We start from the raw sequence: 23,211 nt of genomic DNA, 5'->3' as shown, positions 1-23,211 counted from the left end.
CAACAAGATTCACTTTTGAAGCTTGAAGTCTTCTGACTCTTCTACCACAATATGTAAATACAGGCCAGAAAGAAAATGCCTCCAAAAATTACAGTAGCCTTCATGTCAACTCCAAAATACCTCTTTAGCCATGAGGAAGATGACAACATTGCAGATGAAAATGCAACCATCTTGCATGCGGTTCAGCTCTGAGTGTTCCACTCCCACTGCCAACAGTCTGATGTGGGATTGTTTCTGGTTACTCAGAGTTAGTTAACCTCCCTGTGGCCTTCCTGACAAGCCATATGGATAGGAACTACAAAGTACTGGGAGACCCGGATTCCAGTCTCAGTTCAATTCGTTCTTTCATTTATCCAGAATTGTTGGAGGACAAGTGAGTTTTCCACTTACTGGATAAATAAGTTTTCCAAACAACTGAAAATTTTGGCTAGCCACAAGATTTTTGCACTTTTATTGTTTAAATAGGGGAAATTCTCCTAAGATATGGAATATATTAAGAGCATGGGCCCTGGACCCTGGATGCCCAGGTTTGAATCTCAGCTCCAATGCATGCTTGCAGTGTGATGTTGCGCAAGGGATTGAACTTCTCTCTGCTTCCGGGGATAACGATAGTCCCTGCTTCAGAAAGTAGAAAGAGTAAAGAAATTAACTATACAAAACAGAACAGTACCTAGCACATAAAAATTGTTTCAGTAAGTATTATTGTTATTACTATAAACAGAATGACTAATAGAAAACATGAGGCTTTTCTTCTCAGAGACATCATTATAACCACTAAGCAAAATATTGTATGTGTATATATGCATATTGTTTACATATATAATATATATTTATAAGTATACAAATATTTTATGTATTTATGTATACACATACTTTATACAACCACACACTCACTAAATATACACACATATATGTATGCATCTATACATGCATATATATATACACACACACACACACACACACACACACACACACTCTAGATGTAAATATATAAAATCATGCCTCATAACCCACTGGAATATATTAGGGAATATATTAGGTAAATTACATTTACCTTAAATGACCTCAGAAGTTTCCACTTCTGGTTTTTCGCACCTTGTGTTTGCCTGTTTTAAACATCCTGGTCTCCTCTTTCATTGGTGGAACTGCTAGCAGCCGTGTCTGGCTATGTCTGACTTCTTCCTCCTCTGAGTTGTTCTTCTATTCTTCCGTGACTGAGAAACCAGATTGCAAAGCTTGTTAGAATTGTGGCTAATGTAAGAGCCCAGAGTTCTGAATGAGAATCTCAGAGGCTCCTCTATGAAGAAAACGGATGGGCTTTACTATTTGGACACTGGATCACCTGCTATGGCTAATCTGATCACCGTGTTTAGCCTGCTTTCTGGTTCTTAATCTGTGCTTTTCAGATGTGCTCACAAGACCTTCAGGCTGTGTGAGCAGACTCAAGGAGCTACCATGGTGTAGAAAGGGGTGGCCAAGGTGGGGTTTAATCTAGGAAGGCTCCAAGCCCTCCATTTTTGCTTCAACCAGAGAAGCTCTGAGATGTTTTATATAATGGGCTTCTGCATAGGATGCCATTTGCAAAAAGGGTTCCGCTACTACATTAATAAATAAAGTTGGGAACGACTGTTCTACAGAGTCATGTTTGCTAGATAAATGACATCTGGACATACACTCTTTTATGTATGTTTGAAATATTTCAAATAAAAAATGAGAGTCACAAGCCAAACCAACCCTAGGGATTAAACATAACAAAAATTCATATACAATAAATGAGACTGGGCATCTACAGAAAACATTTCCAAATAAACCACCATAACTATGACTTATAAATTTTGTAATGATGTTAGGTTAACCCCACATCCCACCACAGAGCCACCACGTTAAAAGTCAATAAATATAAAATAAGTATAATTTTAAGAAGTCTAAAATGTTAATGATGGCTACAAATAGACGGGGCTTGAGTTACATGATTGGGAAAAGGGGAATTTTAAGAATGGTTTGCCAGGGTTTTTCCAGAACTCATGAAAAGAGATTCTAATAGTTGATACTAGGTTTCTAGTCAGAAACATCCATACACTGGAGATGGACATATTAGCATGATAGAAACGATCTTCCAGCAACATTAAGCTCCCTCTTGTTCTAACTAACTCCATCTTACTAACTGTATCAGTTAGAATTGTTTTGTCTGCAAGAAACAAACAAAAACCCCCACAAAAACAGTTGTGGTTTAAACAAGATAAAAATTTATTTAGTTAGTTAGTTATTTGTTTATTTGTTTGTTTTTTGAGACAGAGTCTCGCTGTGTATCCCAGGCTGGAGTGCAGTGGCACGATCTCGGCTCACTGCAACCTCCGCCTCCCAGGTTCAAGCAATTCTCCTACCTCAGCCTCCCAAGTAGCTGGGATTACAGGCATGTGCCACCACACCCAGCTAATTTTTGTATTTTTAGTAAAGACAGGGCTTCACCATACTGGCCAGGCTGGTCTTGAACTCCTGACCTTAAGTGATCCACCTGCCTCGGCCTCCCAAAGTGCTGGGATTACAGGAGTGAGCCACCACTCCCGGCCAAGATCAAAAGTTATATATTTCTCAGTTGAGAAGCCTGGCAGGAGGTAGTCCAGGTTGGCCATGGCACTCTATGGTATCAAGGGCCCAGGCCTGCTCTACTTTATTGCTCTGTCATGAGCGGCTGCCATTCTCAAGGTCTCTTCTGGTCCAAAATGGCTGCCAGAGATCCAGACATTACAGCCACTTTCCAGACAACAGAAAGCAGGAAGAAGAAGAGGAAATCCCTCTTCCTTCAAGGAGACTTATAAGAAGTTTCACAGACCCCTTCTGCTTACCTCATATTGACCACAACTTAGTCACATGGCCACACAGAACTGCACAGAAGGCTGAGAATTGTAGTCTGTATTCCAGACAGTTCTATGCCCAGCCAAAACTCAGGTATTCTAGTACTAAGAAAGAAGGAAAAATAGATATTGGATGACAACAAAAGTCTCTACCATGCCAAATTATCTCCTGGTTCCTATTTCCACTTCCTGAGCGAACCCACTCACCAAGAATAAAGTGGTAACCCATTGTCCACTTTTCACCCAATTATATTCTTAAAAATTAATTTTCAAATCAACGTAAAGCCACAAACACTTGTTAGGTGCCTATTATGATTTATACAATGGAATACTATTCAGTAATGAAATGTAGCAAACTATTAATATATAGAACTTCAATGAATCTTGAGAAAATTATGCTGAATGAAAACAGCCAGAAAGAAAAATAGAGTACATGTTGAATGATTCCATTTATATAAAATTCCAGAAAACACAAACTCATCTGCAGTGACAGAAAGCAGAATAGTGGTTGTCTGGGAACAATGGGAGGAAGGGGGGTGGCTTGCAAAGGGACACGAGAAACTTTAGGGCGGATGAATGCGTTTATTATCTTGATTGCAGTGATGGTTTCATGGGTATAGACATATATCAAAACTCATCAAGTGTAAAACTTTAAACACATGCAGTTGATCCGACATCATGTATGCCTTGATAAAGCTGTAAAACACTTTTTTAAAAAGAACCTATTACATGCCTGGTGCTATGCTAGGCATGAGAGGCACAAGATAAAGGTACAAGGTCCTGTCCTCAAAGGGCTCACAGCCCAGTAAGTCATCCTGATTAATGAATTAGGCTTGTGAGTACAGATGGGGTGAATACACGCTGAGTCCCAACACACTAAGAAGGCACTCAGCCTACAGACCGAGAGTCAGACTCTGTCCCATAAGTACCCCCAGCCCCCAAACCCAGCCTGAAACAGGCTTCAGCATTTGACAATGAGGTGCACCATGTATACACGCACAGCTCTTTCAACCTACTTCTACTAAAGCTCTGGATACACATGAACAATATATTAATATCTTAAACATCCCACGGTAAGTTGTATATTTTCCACTCTTAGAAATGGAATCCCATGACATGTTCTCTTCACTTTCCACATCTGTGTTGCAGAACCAGGAAGGATCCATGACAAAGAAGTAGTTGGCACAAATGAATCTTCTGAAAGAACAGTCTGGTGAGACAGCTATTTGCAATTTGCTGTTTCCAGTGACCAATACCACTCATGTTTGACTTCTCTTGGTATTGCTCCTGTGGTGTGTGCAACAGTGCAAGAGTGCAGTGCTAAGCTCTGAAAGCCCCAGATGGCAGCTCAGGGGGAAAATACTATAGAGCAAATTATTTTCTCTATTTCCTCCTCAATCTTGCCCCTCTAGTTCCTAGGGCTTATGAAGGTCAACAGAATGTATCCTTAGAACTGAAAGCTGTTGCTCCTACCTTTTCCACCTTGAGAAAAAAATCATTAGTTGCAGTGCAGATAGTTTCATCACAAAAAAGTAACAAAATTGATCAATTGAAAATCCTTGTGGAAGAAGAGATTTTTTTTTGTCATCTCCCTTAAGCCCTTTCCATGTTTGCCTGTGCAGCCTGAACATCACTGAGTAGGGAATGTCATACAGGGTTGCATTAAGTGCTCCCCACAACCCCAAATACCTTCCCCTTAACCTAATAAAACATATGACACCCTTGCATGAATCCTTTTAGACTAAGATGCTGAGGCTGAATTGTCCTCTGGGAAAAGAAAGCAAAAATCCAACTGGCCTACATTACTGAGGAGACGTTGAAAGATTGATGTAAGATAGCCCCTGATGGAAGAAAACGGGCAGGGCCCATGGGGGTGGCCTGCAGGATCACTGTGGACCTGCTGGGGGTGTGACAAAGGACAATGTGAGAAGGAGGAGGTAGTGACAATAAACTTTGGTTATGCCAAATTTTCTGAACAGCCAGCACTTCTTACTGTGAAAAACTGATCTGGAGTGAAGTGATGAATTATCCCATCCAAAATTACCAATTCTTTTCAAGCACTCCTCTCACTTCTATTCAATCCCCTAATAAAAGCAGACTTGCTGTCCTCATTAAGCCCAACGTATTGGCATCTTAAGTGTATTGATGTACTCGCATGTGATTTCCCTAATTACATTGGAACCTGCAATGCCCAAGAACTCTGCTGATGAAAATAATCCTTCTGTAATATTTCCTTTTTGGTTGGCCACCTCTGGGCATGAAAAACACATTTTCAATGAAAACTAGGAAGGGCTTTCTTAGTTCTTATCACATTAATCTTGTCATCTAAACTTTTCTACTGGAAAGCTAGCTTCTTCTATAAATCCATTTCTCAAATTATTTTGGAAGTAACCTGAGATACTACAACAATGAGAAGGCCCAGAGCAGACGTGGGAGGGAAAGAAAGAGGAATCAATGACAACCTTCAGCATTTATTCTTTAAAGACTAGCAGCTTAGACCCCCTAAATAGAACATGTGAATAATCAACTCACTCCTGAAGCTGAAGGGAATAATTCTATCTGAAATAGAAATCCCTCATTATACTATGGTTTTCATGAGCAGATATTTCCAAAGGGGCGGAGAGGTAGGGGACAGGGAGATGTCAGGATATACCCATCCAAACCCAACATTGAAAATCCCACAAAACACATTTAGCTACAAGTTGGAGTCAGTTCTAATTCCCAGTATGTCACACAGGCGTCTTACAGCATTCACCACAACACCCCTGTGACTGTCCAAGCACATCCACACCTTGCCCTTGGACAAGACACACCTTGTCTCTGAGTCTCATTTCTCACCCATACAAACGAAAGGTTTGCCTAAGGGACCTCGGCAGTCTGTCAAAATCTATCCTATAATGGATATAGGATATATCGTATAGTGGAATTACCCTGATGCTCTCCTACTGGCCCTGCTATGTCTTTTATTTTTGGTGCCTTAAGTCCTTACAGCATGACTCTTCTCAAGACTACCCAAGGAAGCACACTTTCAGTGTTTTGCAATACCACGTGTTATGGTTTTGCTGTATCCCCACCCAAATCTCATCTTGAATTGTAGCTCCCATAATTCCTACGTGTCGTGGGAGGGACCCAGTGGGAGGTGACTGAATCATGGGGGCAGGACTTTCCTATATTGTTCTCATGATAGTGAATAAGTCTCGTGAGATCTGATGATTTTATAAAGGGGAGTTCTCCTGCACAAGCTCTCTTGCCTGCTGCCACGTAAGACGTCCCTTTGCTCATCCTTCGTCTTCTGCCACAATTGTGAGGCCTCCCCAGCCATGTCGAACTGTGGGTCCATTAAACCTCTTTCCTTTATAAATTACCCAGTCTCGAGTATGTCTTTATTAGCAGCGTGAGAAAAGACTAATGCACCACATCCAAAATGCCAAGAGACAACCTCTTTGGGTGCATATTCAGAGTGGTTCATGGAAAAGCTACCAAGGGAGGCCTACTGCCTGCTGAATGGACCTTCTAAGCACTATCAATGCAGAATAGCCCAGAACTAAGGGAGATTTTGCCCCTCAGGAGACATCTGGCCAAATCTGGAGACATTTTTGGTTGTTACAAGTTAGTGGGGAGGGGTTGCTCCTGGCATCTAGTGAGTAGAAACCACAGGTGCTGCTAAACATCCTACAATACACAGGACAGCCACCAATAGCCAACAGCCATTCTGCCCAAAATGTCAGTAGTGCTGAGGTTGAGAAACCCGGGCCTAGGTCCACAGAACCAGCAGTGTGGGGCAGCCAGCTCTTACCAGTGCATGAGAGTTAAATGTGTGCATCTCTTTCCAGTTCCAGGTTCATGAGGTCACTCTGGTAAGATGAAATCTGCCATGGTAGGAGGATTTACACCACAGAAATCAGCAAATCAGCTCTACAAATCAAGGCAACTTTATGTCTGCAAGCAAGTTGTTAAACATTTATCAACACACCGCTAATCCAAACCAGCACCTGAAGTAACTCGGAAGCCCAAAGTTCTTTCAGCAAAAAGGCTATACTGTAGTGAGATGAATTTACCTACGGGCAAGAAGTGGGACTTCCTAACATTACCATAACAACCATGACAAAAAGGAAGGACACAGAATGAGGGACGTCATGGGCAGATATTGGAAGAGTCTCCTGTTCTTTGGTTTCATTTGCTTACTTATATATATGCACTGCCTTCTTCCAAAGAGCACTTGAGGGGACAATCAGGAAATCACAACAGGCTTGTTTACTAAACTGCTCAGAGGAAAAGCATAATGGAAAAATAATAATTCAATATATTTAATTTTGAAAAATTGACATACAAAAATAAAGATCAACACAAACAGGTGCCAAGCCCGAGGAGCAGGCAAGCTGATCCTTCCACCCAGCCCAGCTGCCTGAGAGACACATTTCCTAGTGGGTCCTGGACACTGGCAAAGCTGAACTCTACCAGACCCCCCACGAGGAACCGCAGGGCCCCCTCTTGCCTTCCGGGGCTCCACACGGAGGATGGAATGCCCTACAGAAACTCAAGCCACATTGTAGGGAAACCCTTTTCCAGCTTGCTCTTTATTGCTGTCTTGATATTTGCCTCTGGTTGCTGTGGCAAAATCTGGCATTGGAATTTTTCTGGGAACAAATAGGAAATAGTTGTGGGGGAGGTTCAAGATCCTACATACATTTAGGTTTGGTTATAAACACTTATAGTAAAATAAAGCATTGACTCATTAAACCCAAAACAAACCAAAAAAGAATTTTTTTAAATCCTTTTTCAAAAACCCTTACTTTGTTCCAAAGGTGACCAGCTAGAAAGTTGTTTGCCCTTATGGACAAGACCGCCAGCGAAATGAACTAACAGGGTAGAGGACCAATCAGTTGGGATACTGGTCACCCCATGCCAAGTCACACTCTGCCTTTAGCATGTTTCATTTCTGGAGCTGGAAGTGCTCACCCTACACAGAAGAAATTTTCCATTTGCAGGAGTGGATTATTTTTTCCAGCCTCACTGAGGAATATGCCAGGACTGCAGCCAAACTCTGGCACCACCTAAGAAAAGCTTAGGAGGACATGCAGGCCTGTGGCACACTTTGAACCCAGATGGGCCGGGTGTCTCTTTGTTACTGCCTAGTGATATAGTTTTGGATATTTGTCCCCACCCAGATCTCATGTTGAATTGTAATCCCTAATGCTGGAGGAGGGGCCTGGTAGGAGGTGTTTGGATCATGGGGGCAGATCCCTCATGGCTTGGTGCCATCTTCACAATAGTGAATGAGTTGTTATGAGACCTGCTCATTTAAAATTCTGTTAACACCCCCTCATCCCCAATCTCTCTCGCTTGCTCCTGCTTTCAACTTGTGGCATGCCTGTTCCCCCTTCCCCTTCTGCCATGATTAAAAGCTCCCTGAGGTTTCACCAGAAGCTGAGCAGATGCCAGCACTATACTTCCTGTATAGCCTGAAGAACTATGAGCCAATATAACGTCTTTTCTTTATAAATTACCCAGTCTCAGGTATTTCTTTATAGCAACGTAAGAATGGCCTAATACATCTATCTTTCCCTAAGGCCACTATATCTGAAGAGTTCCTGAATCTCCACTTTTCACCTAAGCCCCAACTGTTCTCTCAGTTCACATCCACAGCTCACATGCCCTGACTTGTCTCCTAGGGCCAGCCATATATGTGGGAAGAAACATTGCCACCCATACACAGTGAATTGAAGAAGGTGAAAGTCCTCTCCGCCCTGTGTGGGTTAGCCAGTGTGGCTGGGTGTCCCTAGCATTCAAGGCTGTCATCAAAATACAAAGCCTCCTAAGAGATGTATGGAGAGGTATCATACTGTAGACTTTACCAAAGATTTCAAAGGGGAGATTCTTCAAGTGCCATCTGTCTCCAACCTGTCTTTTTTCCATCCTATCTCCTAATGTTCCCCAACAACCTAGCTCGGCTCCAGTCAAGCTCATACCTTACTATCTCTTGCATCTACCATAGATGCATCAGAAATAATGATAAAAATATGTGACTACATACAGCAATCTTTACTTATCAGAGTATCTCTAAAAGACAACTTATTTGTTTGGAGTAAATACCTAGGTAAGCCATTTGGGAAGGAGAGGAGAGATCTCAAGGTTGTGTTCAAATACAAACAGCAGTCACTGAAGTATTATCTATAAAATAAGGGAGGAAAGAAAAAGCAACAGGTAACAGGAGGCAGGGCCTCTGTGGGAGGGGACTAAAGAGGTAATACGTGTAAGAACAACTATTTTTCTAGAAGTCACCACCACCTGATACTGTTCCAATTTCTTTATATATATCAACTCATTTAATTCTTACTACAATCCAATGAAGTAGTTAATAATATTATCCCCATTGCACAGGTGGGGAAACCAAGCCCCTGAACCCTTCAGTAACTTGCCCAAGGTTACCTGGCTTGTGAATGGTGGAGATAGTGAGTGATGGTCTGACTCCAGACTGTACTTTGAACCACTTTACTCAATGGCCTCAGTGGGGAAGCCTCTGCTTGCAGTTGAGGAAGGACTGCAAAGCAGTAGACTTAAAAGATTTTGACAATATAATAAGTCATCAACATAAGACACACCATTGTCTTATGTACTGCTACCAAAGGAAACATGCTGCCAATCATACTGTGACACACCAACACAGCAAGACAGAGTCTGGTTTCCAAGATTTCAAATACTCAACTAGGAAAAAGGTATATATTGGAAGTGATGAACACAGTATCAAAGTGGAATATGAACCTGTTTGTTGTGGGGGTTACAGTGAAACCTCCATCAACTTCCCTTTGAATCTCCACAGTAAACTCCACACTTCTCACAAATGCTTTTGTGAGCATTGATTCTTGAGAGGAGATGGTAGCAAGGAAGAACTCCCAGAAGTGCCATTTGTGTGTGTGCACACGGCAAACATGTGTGCAGAGGCAGAGCAAAGACAATTTTAGCAAATTCAAAATGTACTTACCCTACATTTAGTTACGCAAAGAAAATGTACCTTCATTATTTTCTATAATTGATCCAATCTTTCTCCTGAGCCCTTCACTTTACTGAGTAAAGAAGGAAAATTAAATGTCATCTAGTCCAATAATTTTAAATGCCTTCTGGATATTTTGGTATTGCAGCACCCCCTGCCCCCTACCACTGCTTCACTTTCCCATTTTTCTCCAAGATGACTCCTGGGGGAAGGGTCTGCTTCATGGTGGTAGGAAAGGGGAGGAAGGTCCTTGGCCCACATGATTCATATGTGCAGGTTCCTGACCTGTCCTCCGGTTCATCTAGTTCCCACCCTGGAAGGCCTTGATACTGAAGTCTGTGGCTGATCAATGCCTGCTCTGTGCTTACTGGGGCCATGCTGACCCAGCTCCACTTAGGTCCTCGCAGGAGCTGCATATCCTTCTGAGGTATGGCTATGTCTCCCATTCTATCTCCACCCAGGGCAGTCCCCCCGCTGGCAACCCCATGATAAGCTCATCAGCTGGGACTACTTACTCATGGCACGGCACGCTTGCTCAATGAGCTTGGGTGTGACTTCCAGTTCCTCCCAATCGCAGCTCCTTGCCAGCCACTACACTGAGGCTATCATATTAAAGAACCTATTTGCTATCCTAGATCTACCAGTGATCCCCTGAGAGGCTCACCTGTTGGTAGCTACCTGTGCCCAAGAGACAACAGTCACCTGAAGGGGAAACGCAAATATTATACAATGTTGCAATTAGCGTTAATGAAATTAATAAAGATCAAGATCACCTACTGAGCACATTAGCATGCAGATAGCATGTTCTATTCCTAGTGGATACACAGTATATTTCCAGCTTAGTCCATGATTTTAGACTGGAGTTCCATGAAGACAGGGACAATGCTTATCTTGCTCATCATTGTATGTACATGCATAATGGGCACTGAATATTTGTCAGATGCATGTTAAAGTTTAAAAAGGGAAGAATAGCAAGTCACTTACATTAAAGGATAATGTTGTCTAGGCCAGTGGTTCTTAAGTGGAGATAACTTTATCCCCCAGAAAACATTTGGCAACATCTGGAGACATTTTTGGTTGTCACAACTCGGGAGGGGAAGCTACTGGCATCCAGAAATGCTGCTCAACGTTCTACAATGCAAGTGACACCCCCAAAAAAACAAAGAATTATTTCGCCTAAAATGTCAATAGTGCTAGAACTGAGAAACTCTGATCTAAGGATTTGAGAGCTACAGATCATGGTGTGCTGGTAAATGTTAACAACAGGCTCTCTGGGTAAGGGAGGGACTCCTGATTCATAATGTTTACCAATTTACATGAAATAAATACTACAACCATGGCTGATTTCAAGCTCCAACAGGACATCATGAAACACACAGTTGGGAAAAGGGCATAGCAGAGCACACTGTTATACAATATTTCCACCCTGCAGTTACAATAGACTGAAATAACCCCAACAGCATAGATAATAGTAACATATAGTAAAATAATTTCAAAATAATGAATTTTGAGTATTATTATTACTACATTTGTTTTTAATGAAATATATTTAAATGTAAGTTTAGGCCATTTCACTTTTATAATGGCTGTATTTAATAAGTGGCTCACAACATTCCTGAAATTTTAACATTGGCCTTTGTGAGTCCGTATGAGTGACCCCCAGCACACACTTGGCCAGGGATAATGCAAATGGAAAGAGATAAGTTGAAGGGTTGAAGGGAGGCAAGAGGACAAGCTGCAAACATCAAACAGTGCCCTTGGCCCGTGTAGCAAGAGGAGGCTGAAGAGCAACTGGGGAGACACCCTGAAGCACAGAGCACCTTGTGAGGTATGAACATGGGAGCCACTCAGAGGAGAAAAGGTGTTGGGATGTGTTCCCTAATGGGCGACTCCACTTGCTCTACTTTGAAACATTAAAAATCCAGCTTCCAGCTGGTTGCAGTGGCTCATGCCTGTAATCCCAGCACTTTGAGAGTCTGATGCAGAAAGATCGCTTGAGGTCGGCAGTTCGATATCAGCCTGGGCAATATAGAAAAACCCCACCTGTCTCTACAAAATAAAAATCAAACAAATTAGCCAGCCACAGTGGTGTGTATCTATAGTTCCAACTACTCAGAAGGCTGAGGCTGAAGGATTGTTTGAGCCCAGGAGTGTGAGGCTTGCAGTGAGCTATGATTGTGCCGCTGTACTCCAGCCTGGGTGACAGAGGGAGATCCTGTCTCAAAAAAAAAAAAGAAAAAAAGACTTTAAAAATCCCGTCTCATATATCTATCTACAGACAGATAAGAAAGATGATAGATGATAGATAGATAGATAGATGATAGATAGATAGATAGATAGATGATAGATAGATAGATAGATAGATAGATAGATAGATAGATAGATAGATAGATGATATAGATATAGATACGGATATATTAATAGATATACCCTACTGGTTCTGAGTAGCACCATATTAAAAGTAAAAGCAAACGAAAACAGCATTCCTCAGTACCTCCCCTAACACAAAGAGAGAAGTGAATAGAATTTAAATGGAGGGAAATATATATCTAGTTTCCTATTTTCTTAAGAATTAAACATCGAGGACTGTCTGCTATAGTGTTCTATCACATTGTGCAGGCTTAATAAATAAAGAATTTAAACCATCTACCTTTCCCAGGGGAGACAGGCGAATGCACACTGGCATGAGCACATACTGCTCAGGTTGGAGGGCTTCTGCCTGCTCCCCCAGGAGAATCTGGCCCAGTAAAGGAAGCACTGCTTTCGTGTGTGCTTTAGGAGTCTATCCAGAGCTGCAGTCCTCATGGCTGGAGAAGTGAACAGGGCGCAGAGCTGATCCTGCTAAACTGCATCCACTTCCTGAGGTTTGGGATGAACCCATCAAGGTCTCAAGACAGAGGGCCGGGATAGCATAGCTTCTCCCTCTGTAGACTAGGGCTGCTGACTGCAAGGAAGTCCATGTAGCCCCAGAGAGGCCAGCGGGTCTCTCCACAATCCCACTCCTCCACTTCCGGTAACATCTACCATCTGCCCACCTCAATGGACCTGCTCTCTGTTCAACAAGTAGAGTGTTTGAATTCCACATTTTCCTCTATAAAAATCCTCAGATGGCCAAATCTCAAAAAATATCCACATGTGAAAGTGGGATTTGGAAGACAAAATAGAACGGGGAGGAGTGCTGTTACTCTTAGGCCCAGGAAAGGGGGACCCCTAGTACTCCTCTGGTTGTGCCCTTTCCTATGGAGTGAAGAGTTGAGGGGCACAGAGATGTACCCATCTGGAGCCTGCAGCCTGCATCTCATCTTTCAGACTATGTCTTGGGTACCAGAGACACTGAATCCCCTGTCCAAGTGGTCTTAAGTCCACTTCCAGAGCTTTCCCCAGGGCTTTTCTCTCCAAGGCAGGTCACACCCCCAGTGCACACACCCCTAAGCCACGGGGTGCTGTTTGTGGGGATACAGCTTGTATGTGTAGGCTAGGATGTCCACACACATATGTGTACCGCCCCCTTATGTGGGACTGCCAGGGTGGGAAGAGATGAGGGACAGGCCACAGGCCGTGGGCTAGGTGTCCACACCCTCTGAGCCACCACATTCCTGCATGGTGCTCCAAGACCCCACAGATTCTCAGTGCACAGCAGCCCTTGTGCACAAGTGTCTTTATCAAGGCAGGAGGATGGAGCATCTTTTATTTAACACTTTGCCAGCTTGATTTATCACTTTTAAATATTTAGGTATGGTATATGAGCCTCTGTTTTTACACTTGCAGGGCCCCACAAAAGTTAGGGAAGGACCTGGGGAAGGAAAAATGTTTAAGGGAGGGATGGGGAATCATCAAGATCAAAAAGGACCAAAACTGTTTCTTTGCTATGTGGTGCTTAAAATAGTGCCTAGCACATAGTAAGTATTCAAATATTTGTTGAAAGGCAAAAGTTGGAAGGGGGAGGGAGAGAGAGAAAGAGCGGGGAAGGAATTTGTGTTAAACCTTTCACACTTTCAGGAGTTTGTGACACGGAGTCAGAGAGGTCAGAATTCAAATCCTGTCTTTACCATTCCACTTGTGCATCCTTGGGCAAGTTTTTCAATATCTCTGATCCTCAATGTCCTCATCTGGAAAAAGGAGAAGCCACGCTTATCACATAGAAGAACAAATTAGTATTAACTGCTTACACTGTTCTCAAGACCGTCACCATTTTCATTAAATGCTCCACTCCCTCAATCCCATTTAATTTATAAGATGTAATCTGAGTATCACTTTGTTTCAAATAACCTCAAGGAGGCTATTTCTACTGACATGGCTAATGCAGAGAGAGAAATATTTCATGATCAGCCCCACCAACATCCTCAAATGCCCCCCTACCACCATAGCAGGTGCTGCTGGTGCCCACCCATACCCCTGGGCACTCATCACCTCAGTACTCAGTAGTCTGACTTCCAGTTGCCAAACCAGCATTTCTTTGCGTAAAGGCATCCTCAGACCTCCTGAGCCCACTAAGCCACTTGCATGGCAGGACTGCCTTCAACCAATGATGGGCAGGAGTTGGTAGAAATACCCTGGCTCTCGTACTCCTAGAGTAAGATAACTCTGAGGTGCATGTTCTACACTGAATCCCAGCAGGATCATGTTCTAGTTACCCTTAGTGATAACTTGCTTGATAATAGACACTTTGGTTGCTAGACAACAAGTATGCCTGAGTGTGGCCATGCCAGTTACTACGGCCAGTATTCCTTCTAATTCCTCAGTGTTCGTGCCTTATCACTTGGTAAATATTTTCCAAATCACCCCTTCACATTTAACCAATAAGTTGTTCCCCCAAGTGATTCTTAGGAAACATGAATATTGTATCAAACTAGATCCAATAGCAATTTCACCTAATAAACTACTATTTATTAGTGTCCCCCTTGTTCCTGTGATGTATGGCATTAAAAGGCAATAGTTAAAAGAAGAAATGGACAATAAAAGATCATTTAGTGCTTCCAGCAAACACCACGGATTTGTTGTTGCTGTTGGAAATCTTCCCATGTGTGTGAGTGAAGTGCCACGACTACACACAGTGTATCAAATAGGCATCTGCTCCCAAGTGCTTTTGTACTTGGCTGTGACCTCAGGGCTTGACAAACATGTTGTCTCCGTGTTTTTATTTATTATCTCATAATCCTTTGGATGGTGACAAATTCTAAGATTATAACAAATATATTATGATACCAATATGAATATAATGTAACAAAAAGATGACCTAGATCTATGGTAGGTGAATGCCAACCCAAACAGTGGCTAAACTGAGCAGCTGTTTGCAATTAGGTCCCATTAACAAGTTTTAAACACGGCATGACTGGGAACCTCTTTGAAGTCTGTTGCCCCATGAAAGTTTTGCTTGAAAGGGGTTTCCCAGTGAGAACCAGTCAAAACCCACAGCTGAACAGCTTCACTTCCTCTTTAGACTTCAATGCCATGTAGAGTTCACACTTTTAATTCATCTTCTCCAGTTTTGTGTATAAATATTTCAGACACGTAAAGAAATGTCTGGAAAGGCATCTTTGCTGAAAAGGACATTGTGAAACCAGGAAGGAGGAAAGCACGGGGCAGGGCTCCTGGGCTCTACTTGGCAATCTGTTGAAACGATGATCCCTACAGAAAAAGAAATTACAAAACAACAGCTAGATGTTCAATAAGGCATACAAGAGCATCGTCTACTCTGACATAAAAGCTCCATGAGGGCAAGAACTTGGTCTGGCTCATCATTGCATCCCTAGTACCTACTGACTAGACTGGCACACAGCAGACCTACTACAGATATTAGATGAATAAATGAATGAATGAATGGCTATTTACTGAATGAATAAACAAACACTCAAATGAAGTAATAAAATGAATAAAGTATATACATATGCTTGGAAAACACAAGCTATTTAATAAAATCTAATCCACATGAGTATGTGTGACACAAAAGCACACAGAGGCACATATACAACACACATACACACACAGAAAAAGGCAGAAATATGTCTCCTAATTATTTTGCTGGTCCTGCCTACTTGGTGATAATTTGGGACTTAAATTTCAGCTTCATTTTTCATATCTGACAAAAAGATGGGAAATGCAAGGTTGGACAGAATGCACCTAGAATGGTGCCTGGCACATGGTAAGCACATAATAAATATTTGAGGACTAATGCGTGAAAAAACTACATGGTGCTTGTAGAAAAAACTAAATAGTGCTCCACCATCCCTGGCCAGAAGAGGCTCTGACATCTCTGTGTTTCATTCCTTGTGCATTTCCTAAGTCTTGTTCACTGGCTTTCCTGCAAGTCCCTCTCATTTGAGGACACCAGGCCCAGGTCCAAAGGAAAGTTTTGGAAGAAGAGACAGGGAGCCATCTTCCTTCCCTCCAGGCCTTGTGGAGACAGTGGAGTCAGTGGCTTTGTTGTAGGTGAAGTGAGATGCTTATTTAGGAGACACTCTGCAGACAGTGAGAGATCTGCCAGGAGGCAGGGCTTCAAAACCTGGGCTGCCTGTTACAATGTTGATTCCTGGGTCCCAGCCCTAAAAGGCTCACACTCAGTGGGTCTGGGGTATAACCCAAGAATCTGCTCAATAACAACCACCCTGGTGATTCTGATGCAGATGATAAAGTACTAGAGCCACTGGGCTAGAAGGAAAGCCTTCCGGAAAGAGAAAGATGTTCATCCCAGAGTGCCTACATCTGGTGGGTTGGTGCCATCCTGAGGCATCCTTCAGGGAAGTCCTCAAGCATTCTCTAGACAAGACTTTAACTGACTTTAAAAGAGAAAGAACACACATTCTTTCTTTTCTGTGATGGTAGGGGACACACACAATTCAGCAACCAAAAGGTTTTAGTTCCCAAAAGTCTAAAAGCGCACTAATAAAGGGCCCTGGAGTGCAACTGGGGAAGACAAGCATGCTTCCCAAGCAAAAGACCCACTTTTCCCCTAAGGGAAAATCCCAGGTTTGAAAATATCACAGAAACAAAAAGAACGATAACTAGAAAACAGGAGTTGGAAATGTTGATCCTAATGAAAAGCAAGGAAGCGGGGCAGAGACGCTGACATCTGAATTACCCATGTGACAAAGTCTCAGGACAGAGGGAGGGCTGACACAGAACTAGACTCTATTAAAGTGTTAGAATGACAAGTTCCTGCAACATGATAATTTAGAGACTTGTAATACATCTGTCTACACAATAGCTAATTTCAGAGTCAATGCTGTACTCCTTGAAGACAATCTGGAAACCTGGAAAATCCAAGACAAATGGTCTGTTAGCATAAAGGATCTCGATGGTTTAAATCCTCCATATATCATGGCTGCATGAAAGGATTCCTCTGTAAACATGGGAGCAAGACCACACTGCCTTATATCAAGACATTTTCAGCTTGTTTAAAAGGGGGCATTATTTTCCACTGGCAAATAGTTTCTTCACAATCTCTCTCTCTCTTCTTTTCTCTCTCTCTCTCTCTCACACACACACACACATACACACACACACACATACACACACACACACATACACACCGTGCCTATCTGTGCACATGGAGGAAAACTCTTTTGATGGTTTTCAAGTTATAAAGGCCTAAGCCTTTTTGTACTACTTTGGGAAGCTTAAAGCTACAGACTAGACCAGCTACAGCCCAGCCTAGTGAGACATCAGTCTCTCTGTGAGCTGGCCAGCATCACCTACTCCCTGACCCCTGCCTTCCTGTCCTGCAACCAACAGTCTAATTGCTTTTGTACCTTTCTGAATAAACAAAAGTACTTATTTTTGTTTAATGTCATATATAGTTTATAAAATTAAGTGGTAAGTGTAGATAATAAGCATTTTATGTCAGCTATGTAACATATGAGCTTCAAGTCTATTTCTGTTGACTCTCAACCATCAGGCTCATGGCAAAGGCTTTAAGACTATAGGATAGATAGGGGTGTGTTAGCCATACATGTTGGAAGGAAGGGAAACAGGAGAAGGAATAACAGTCAGAACAGGTTGGCTTGTACCAGGGTAATAACCATTCCCCAAAATCTCAATGGCAAAAAAAAAAAAAAAAAAAAAAAAAAGGCATCTTTCTCACTCTACTACATATCCATCTCAGGTCAGTTGGAGGGGGAGGGGGGCAGGGGGAGATGCAGGGTGGGACCGCTCCTTACTCCTTACTCCAAAACCCAGGCTGAGGAAGTGGCCACCAATTCCTACATTGCCAGGCATATGGGGGAGAGAAAGAAAGCTCTGCACAGCCTTGAATCAGCAATTAAATGCTTGATCTAATGGTGACACACAGCATCTCCACTCATATCTTATTGCCCAGAACTGGTCACATGGCCCAGCCACCAGTCACCCAATGACAAGGGGGCCAGGAAGTGAAATCCTATTCTGTGCCTGAAAGTCAAAGATCCAGAAAGATTTGAAGAACAGCGCTAATGACCACCAAGAAGGGAGGATGGGAGAAGACCTACGAATTGACTGCTGCTGACAAAGACATGCTGAAAAATCCTACTACTGTCACTGACTGTCCTCAGATCCTGACTCAACAGCATTTACCACTGCCTGTAAAACCTGCAAAGTAGAGGGCAAGTGCCAAAACATAATCCAGCTTTCATCCCAACATCTAAAGAAATAATCATGCATTTCTATTAAGATTGAATTTTGACAGCAGAGAGGTGATAGGTGTTGCTTTGTAATTTTAAAAAATATTTTTTGTTAATTATACAATATTTTCAAAATGTTTTCATTTCCCATGAAATAGGCATTCTCATATATTAATTTTAAGAACAAAATTGGTTGGGCTTTCCTGAAATATTATTGGCTAGGTGGCAAAGAACATTTAAAAGGTTTACCACCCTTTGACTCAGAAATTCTACATCTAGAAATTAATCCTAAGAAAATAAGCAGAAATGCAAATAAAGGTTTATGTAAAAGCATATTGTCTTCCTTTTTTTTTTTTTAAGACAGAGTCTCACTCTGCAGGCCAAGCTGGAGTGTCGTTGCCGGATCACATCTCGACAGCCTCAACCTCCTAGGGTCAAGCGTAGCCCATTTCAGCCTCTCAAGTAGCTGGGACTACGGGTGCCCACCACGACACCTGGCTAATTTTTGTATTTTTTTGGAGAGATGGGGTTTTGCCATGTTGACCCAGGATAGTCCCAAACTCCTGGGATCCAACAATCCTCCTGCCTCAGCCTCCCAAAGTACAGGGATTACAGGTGTGAGCCACCATCCCCAGCCTAAAGTGATTTTATGTTTTATAGATGTTTTCTGTAGCATTATTATTAATACTCCAAAGTGGAAGTAACATAAATGTCTAATAAAAGGGGATGGGTCAAATAAATATGGCTACATTCATACAACAGAATATTGCATATTGGTTTGGTGAAATGGCTCAGCAGGCTGGCGTGATAATATAATGAACTACTCTATTGCCATTAAGAATCACAATTATTAGAGTTATCTAGAAATGTGGGAAGAACTACAGGAAGTAATAATAACAAGACAAAGTAGAAATCAATAATATACATATTAAAATTCTATATGATATAAATCAGTTCTACATTAAATTCAGAAAAGATTAGGGCATATATCGATGTTCCAGAAATTTGTGTTTTTCTGATGATTTTTTATGTGTTCAGATGTTTTGTTAAACTCTTGTTCAGCTGATGAAAGAAGAAGAACAAGGAAGAAGAAATAAAAAGGGAGGGGAGGAGAAAAAGAAGAGAGAAAAAAGGAAGAAGGAGAAAGTAGAAAGGGGACCAGAAAGACAGAAAGATTTAGAAAGTTTATTGTAGCAACTACCATAACATCTCCACGCTGTCCATCCCAGGCAAAGTCCTGAGTAGGCTTTTCCTCTGTGAGCTACAAAAGAACAATGTGATTTTAGTCTACCAAAATGTAAGAATTTTTGCTGTTCATTAAATACATGGAAAGTAAAGGAAAGATCTTCAATACCTCTACAACACATTCACAGATACATTTGCCACTTAGGAGAACTGAGCTTTGGCCTCTAAGCAGTGGCCTCTAAGCCACCTGGGAGGTTCAATAAATACCCAGTGAACTGGCTGGGTGTTTCTGGGTGCTATGTGGTACTTGGTCTGGCTAATTCCAATTGGTAGCATAGACCAGGAAGGCTGAGTGACAAGACTGGGTCTGGGCTTAGTCAAACTTCGTGCAGCCCTCATTGAGGGTGAAACAGAGGACCTAGAAGCTAGTATTAGAAATCTTCAAATAAACAAGAAACTTTTTTCAACTCAGTAGGCTACCAGCAATGAGATACCATTAAACACCCACCACAGTGGATAGAATTAAAAAGACTGACAATATTAAGCACTGGTGAGGATGTAGAGCAACTGGGCCCCTCATACATTGCTGGTGAGAGTACAGAATGGTACAACCACTTTGGAAAACCGTTTGGCCCCTTTTAATGTAATTCCACTCCTAGGTTAATACTTGAAGAAAATGAATGCATATGTCCACAAAAAAAGACTTGTTCAAGAATGTTCATGGTGACATCAGTCATAATAGTTCAGATTTGTTCCATGTCTCCTTTCTCTAAGATGAGTGACTTCCCAGGACATGGTTGAGTCCAGGAGCACAAAAGGGCAGAAGAAACTTGCCATGCCTATTGAAGTCTCACTCAGAACTGACACACAGTCACTTCCGTCCTTCCTATTGACCAAAGCAAGACACATGGCAAAGGACTTACTGAGCATTTACTGCAAGCGTGGCTCTTCTCGTGCATTTTAGTCTTCACAACAATACAGTGAGAGGGGTACAATTATTATCCTCTTTTATAGATGACAAGATGGTAAATAATTTTTCCAAAGTCACAAGACTAGTAAATGGCAGGGATTTGAGTGCAGAGAATTACACTCCAAAGCCCCTTATACTGAACCTAGAGTTAGAAGATCCTAGATCCAGTGTTTACTTATACAGCCATCACAAAAGTCTATGGAGTGAATTGGGACATAAATTTTTAAGTGGCTTGAACAAGTCACTTAACCTATTTGGCTTTCAATTTCTTCTTGTGTAAAATGAGAGTTATACTAGATTGATTGACCTCTAGGCTCAATTCCACTTACAAATTTAATGCCAAGATTCTGTGAACTCAGTGGAACATTTACCATTAACCTGATAACAAGTGCCAATGGATAATTTGCCAATCACTACAAGTGAGCCCCAAACTACCCCGATTTCAGTATAAGCAATCATATTCAGGGAAGTCACAATGAGATGATTAAGTCTATGTAGAATAGATACTAATTTAAATCCCATTTTTTTAAAAAAAATTTGCTTTTTGGTTAATCCTAAAAGCACTAGAAAAAAATAATTCATTGTCAAATTAAACAAATTCCTTTTTTAATGCAAGATTTTTCTTCATTTTTTTAATGGCAAATTGCAGTTCCCATGGAAGCATGGTTATGCTGCTAGCACCTGAGTCTTATCCTCTACACTCTGCACCTTTCTCATGGAGAAAAAGTAGAGTGAGGTCGATGCCCAGGAGAGCTGCAAATCCCATTTCCATAAGAACAAGAGCAACTGCCGAAATTGCCTCACATCTACTGTTACTTAAAATAACCTCTGAACATTTTCTAAGAATTTTTTTTTCCCAGTGTACCTCTCTAGTCTTTCCAAATGGACTTACAGACTTAGAAAACACAGATGATTTCTACTTGTTTGCATCTCTATGATCACTTGGTACTGTACTGTTTTGTAAAACTAGATGGATGGATGGATGGATGGATGGATGGATGCACAGATGCTTGGATGCATGGATGGACAGACGGACAGACGAGTAGGCTAACACACACACTGTACCTCTCTTAGGAATGCTCTTTCCAATTCACTTAGACTCTTTCATCTAATTAACTCCCACTCACATGTTGGCTCTCAGCTCAAGCATTGCTTCCTCAGAGACGCTTTCTCTGATCCCCAGTCAAGATCCGGTTCCTTCATTATGTCCTTACATAGTGTAGTGTTCATTTCTTCAGAACACTAAGCTACATGGGGTTATGATTACACACGTTTAACGTTCATCTCTTCTAGGCCATAAATTCCATGAGAGTGGGACCACATAAGAGCTTAAAAAATGAATGAACAAATAAATAAATAGGTGAATGAATAAACTGTGAGCTATGAGCTTGGAACTTGGATATGAAGATAATTCTACTATAATCATAAAGTTGCAGTTTTTAAGGAAAGCAGAAAACTTCAAGGTCAAATGCCACTTATATAATAAAAGAATCTTAGAGTTTTGAGGGACCTTTGGTTCAATATCCTACACAATGTGGGAATATGTGCACTGAATATTTGACCTGTATGAACGGAGTGTATAATTTGTGTATAACTTGATTTTTGGAATAGGTATTTAATTCCTTGGGAAATGTCATTTGCTATGGTACCCTAAAACTCTGAGATGTTTAATTAAGTTCATATTAGTGCACATTTTATTCTAAAGAATTATTTTATTCATGATTTTTCAATTAATCAATTTATAGGTCTACCTAACTCAATACAATGCAATAGGTGTGTGCGTGTGTGTGTATACACACACTATATAAACTAAATTATGTGGAAATCATATATTCATCAACAAAATCATTTAAAGTGCACCAATTATGTCACTAAACAAATGTTAAGATAAATTATTCCATAAAATGAAGAATAGTTTAAACTTCAGACTATTTGACCTCTAATCTGTGTTTTGCAAGTCTAGATTTTTAATCCGACCTTTCTGAAAATGAGACCCACCTATATAGGCACCTACAGTTCTGGATTTTACAATGACGAGATTCCCCAGAAAAATGACTGTGGAGCATGTTATTATCATGTGTAATATTTGAGGATTAAACTGGTTCTCTCTAGTATGTTCCAGAAGCCACATGCAGATGACCTTCAGATTCCTCCCTTCTTCTGCTTCCTTCTGAGATGGGTACTGGTTGATTGTCGATTCCATCCTGATGCAGCCTCAACTCGCAGCCTGACTCTGCCAGCCGACTACCATGGTCTTTGCCTGTTATGTGCCCACGTAGACAGCTTGCATGGCACCTGGAGTATTCACAGGAAATTAGCTCATCAACTCTTCACCCAACCTGATGCCAGACACACAACTTGTAATAGGTGGAAAAAATTATTATTTTTTAACATTATTATGTGATGACATTATTAGTTTCTCCTCCCTCTTCCTCGCTAGCAGAACCCCGACTGTCCAAGCAGCATTGTGCCCAGTCCCAGAAGCTGATTCATGGTTAGTCTACAAGCCAGGCACATCAATCCTCCTTCCTTTCACCAGTGATTGGTCTAGGACAGGCACATGAACCAGTTTTGACCAATGATATGTGAAGGGAAGGCTACTGGGGGATGCTAGGA

At 41.6% G+C, this 23,211-nt stretch overlaps 1 long non-coding RNA gene across 2 annotated transcripts; it reads right to left on the bottom strand.

Moving 5' to 3' along the window:
* Positions 1-320: 320 nt before the first annotated feature.
* Positions 321-22,857, bottom strand: LOC131381728 (uncharacterized). 2 transcript variants are annotated; one of them, XR_009210626.1, is made up of 3 exons: positions 22,594-22,857; positions 1,055-1,214; positions 321-618 (listed from the first exon to the last, which is right to left on the bottom strand). It is a non-coding gene; the product is annotated as an uncharacterized LOC131381728 (long non-coding RNA). The 2 variants fall into 2 exon arrangements; XR_009210625.1 differs by lacking the exon at positions 22,594-22,857 and adding an exon at positions 13,896-13,957.
* Positions 22,858-23,211: the final 354 nt, after the last annotated feature.

This window comes from Hylobates moloch, unplaced genomic scaffold, assembly GCF_009828535.3.
Source record: "Hylobates moloch isolate HMO894 unplaced genomic scaffold, HMol_V3 SCAFFOLD_17, whole genome shotgun sequence".
In the NCBI taxonomy this organism is placed as follows: Eukaryota; Metazoa; Chordata; class Mammalia; order Primates; family Hylobatidae; genus Hylobates; species Hylobates moloch.
Note: the sequence above shows the minus strand (reverse complement) of the source record. Positions and strands in the feature narration are given on the sequence as shown.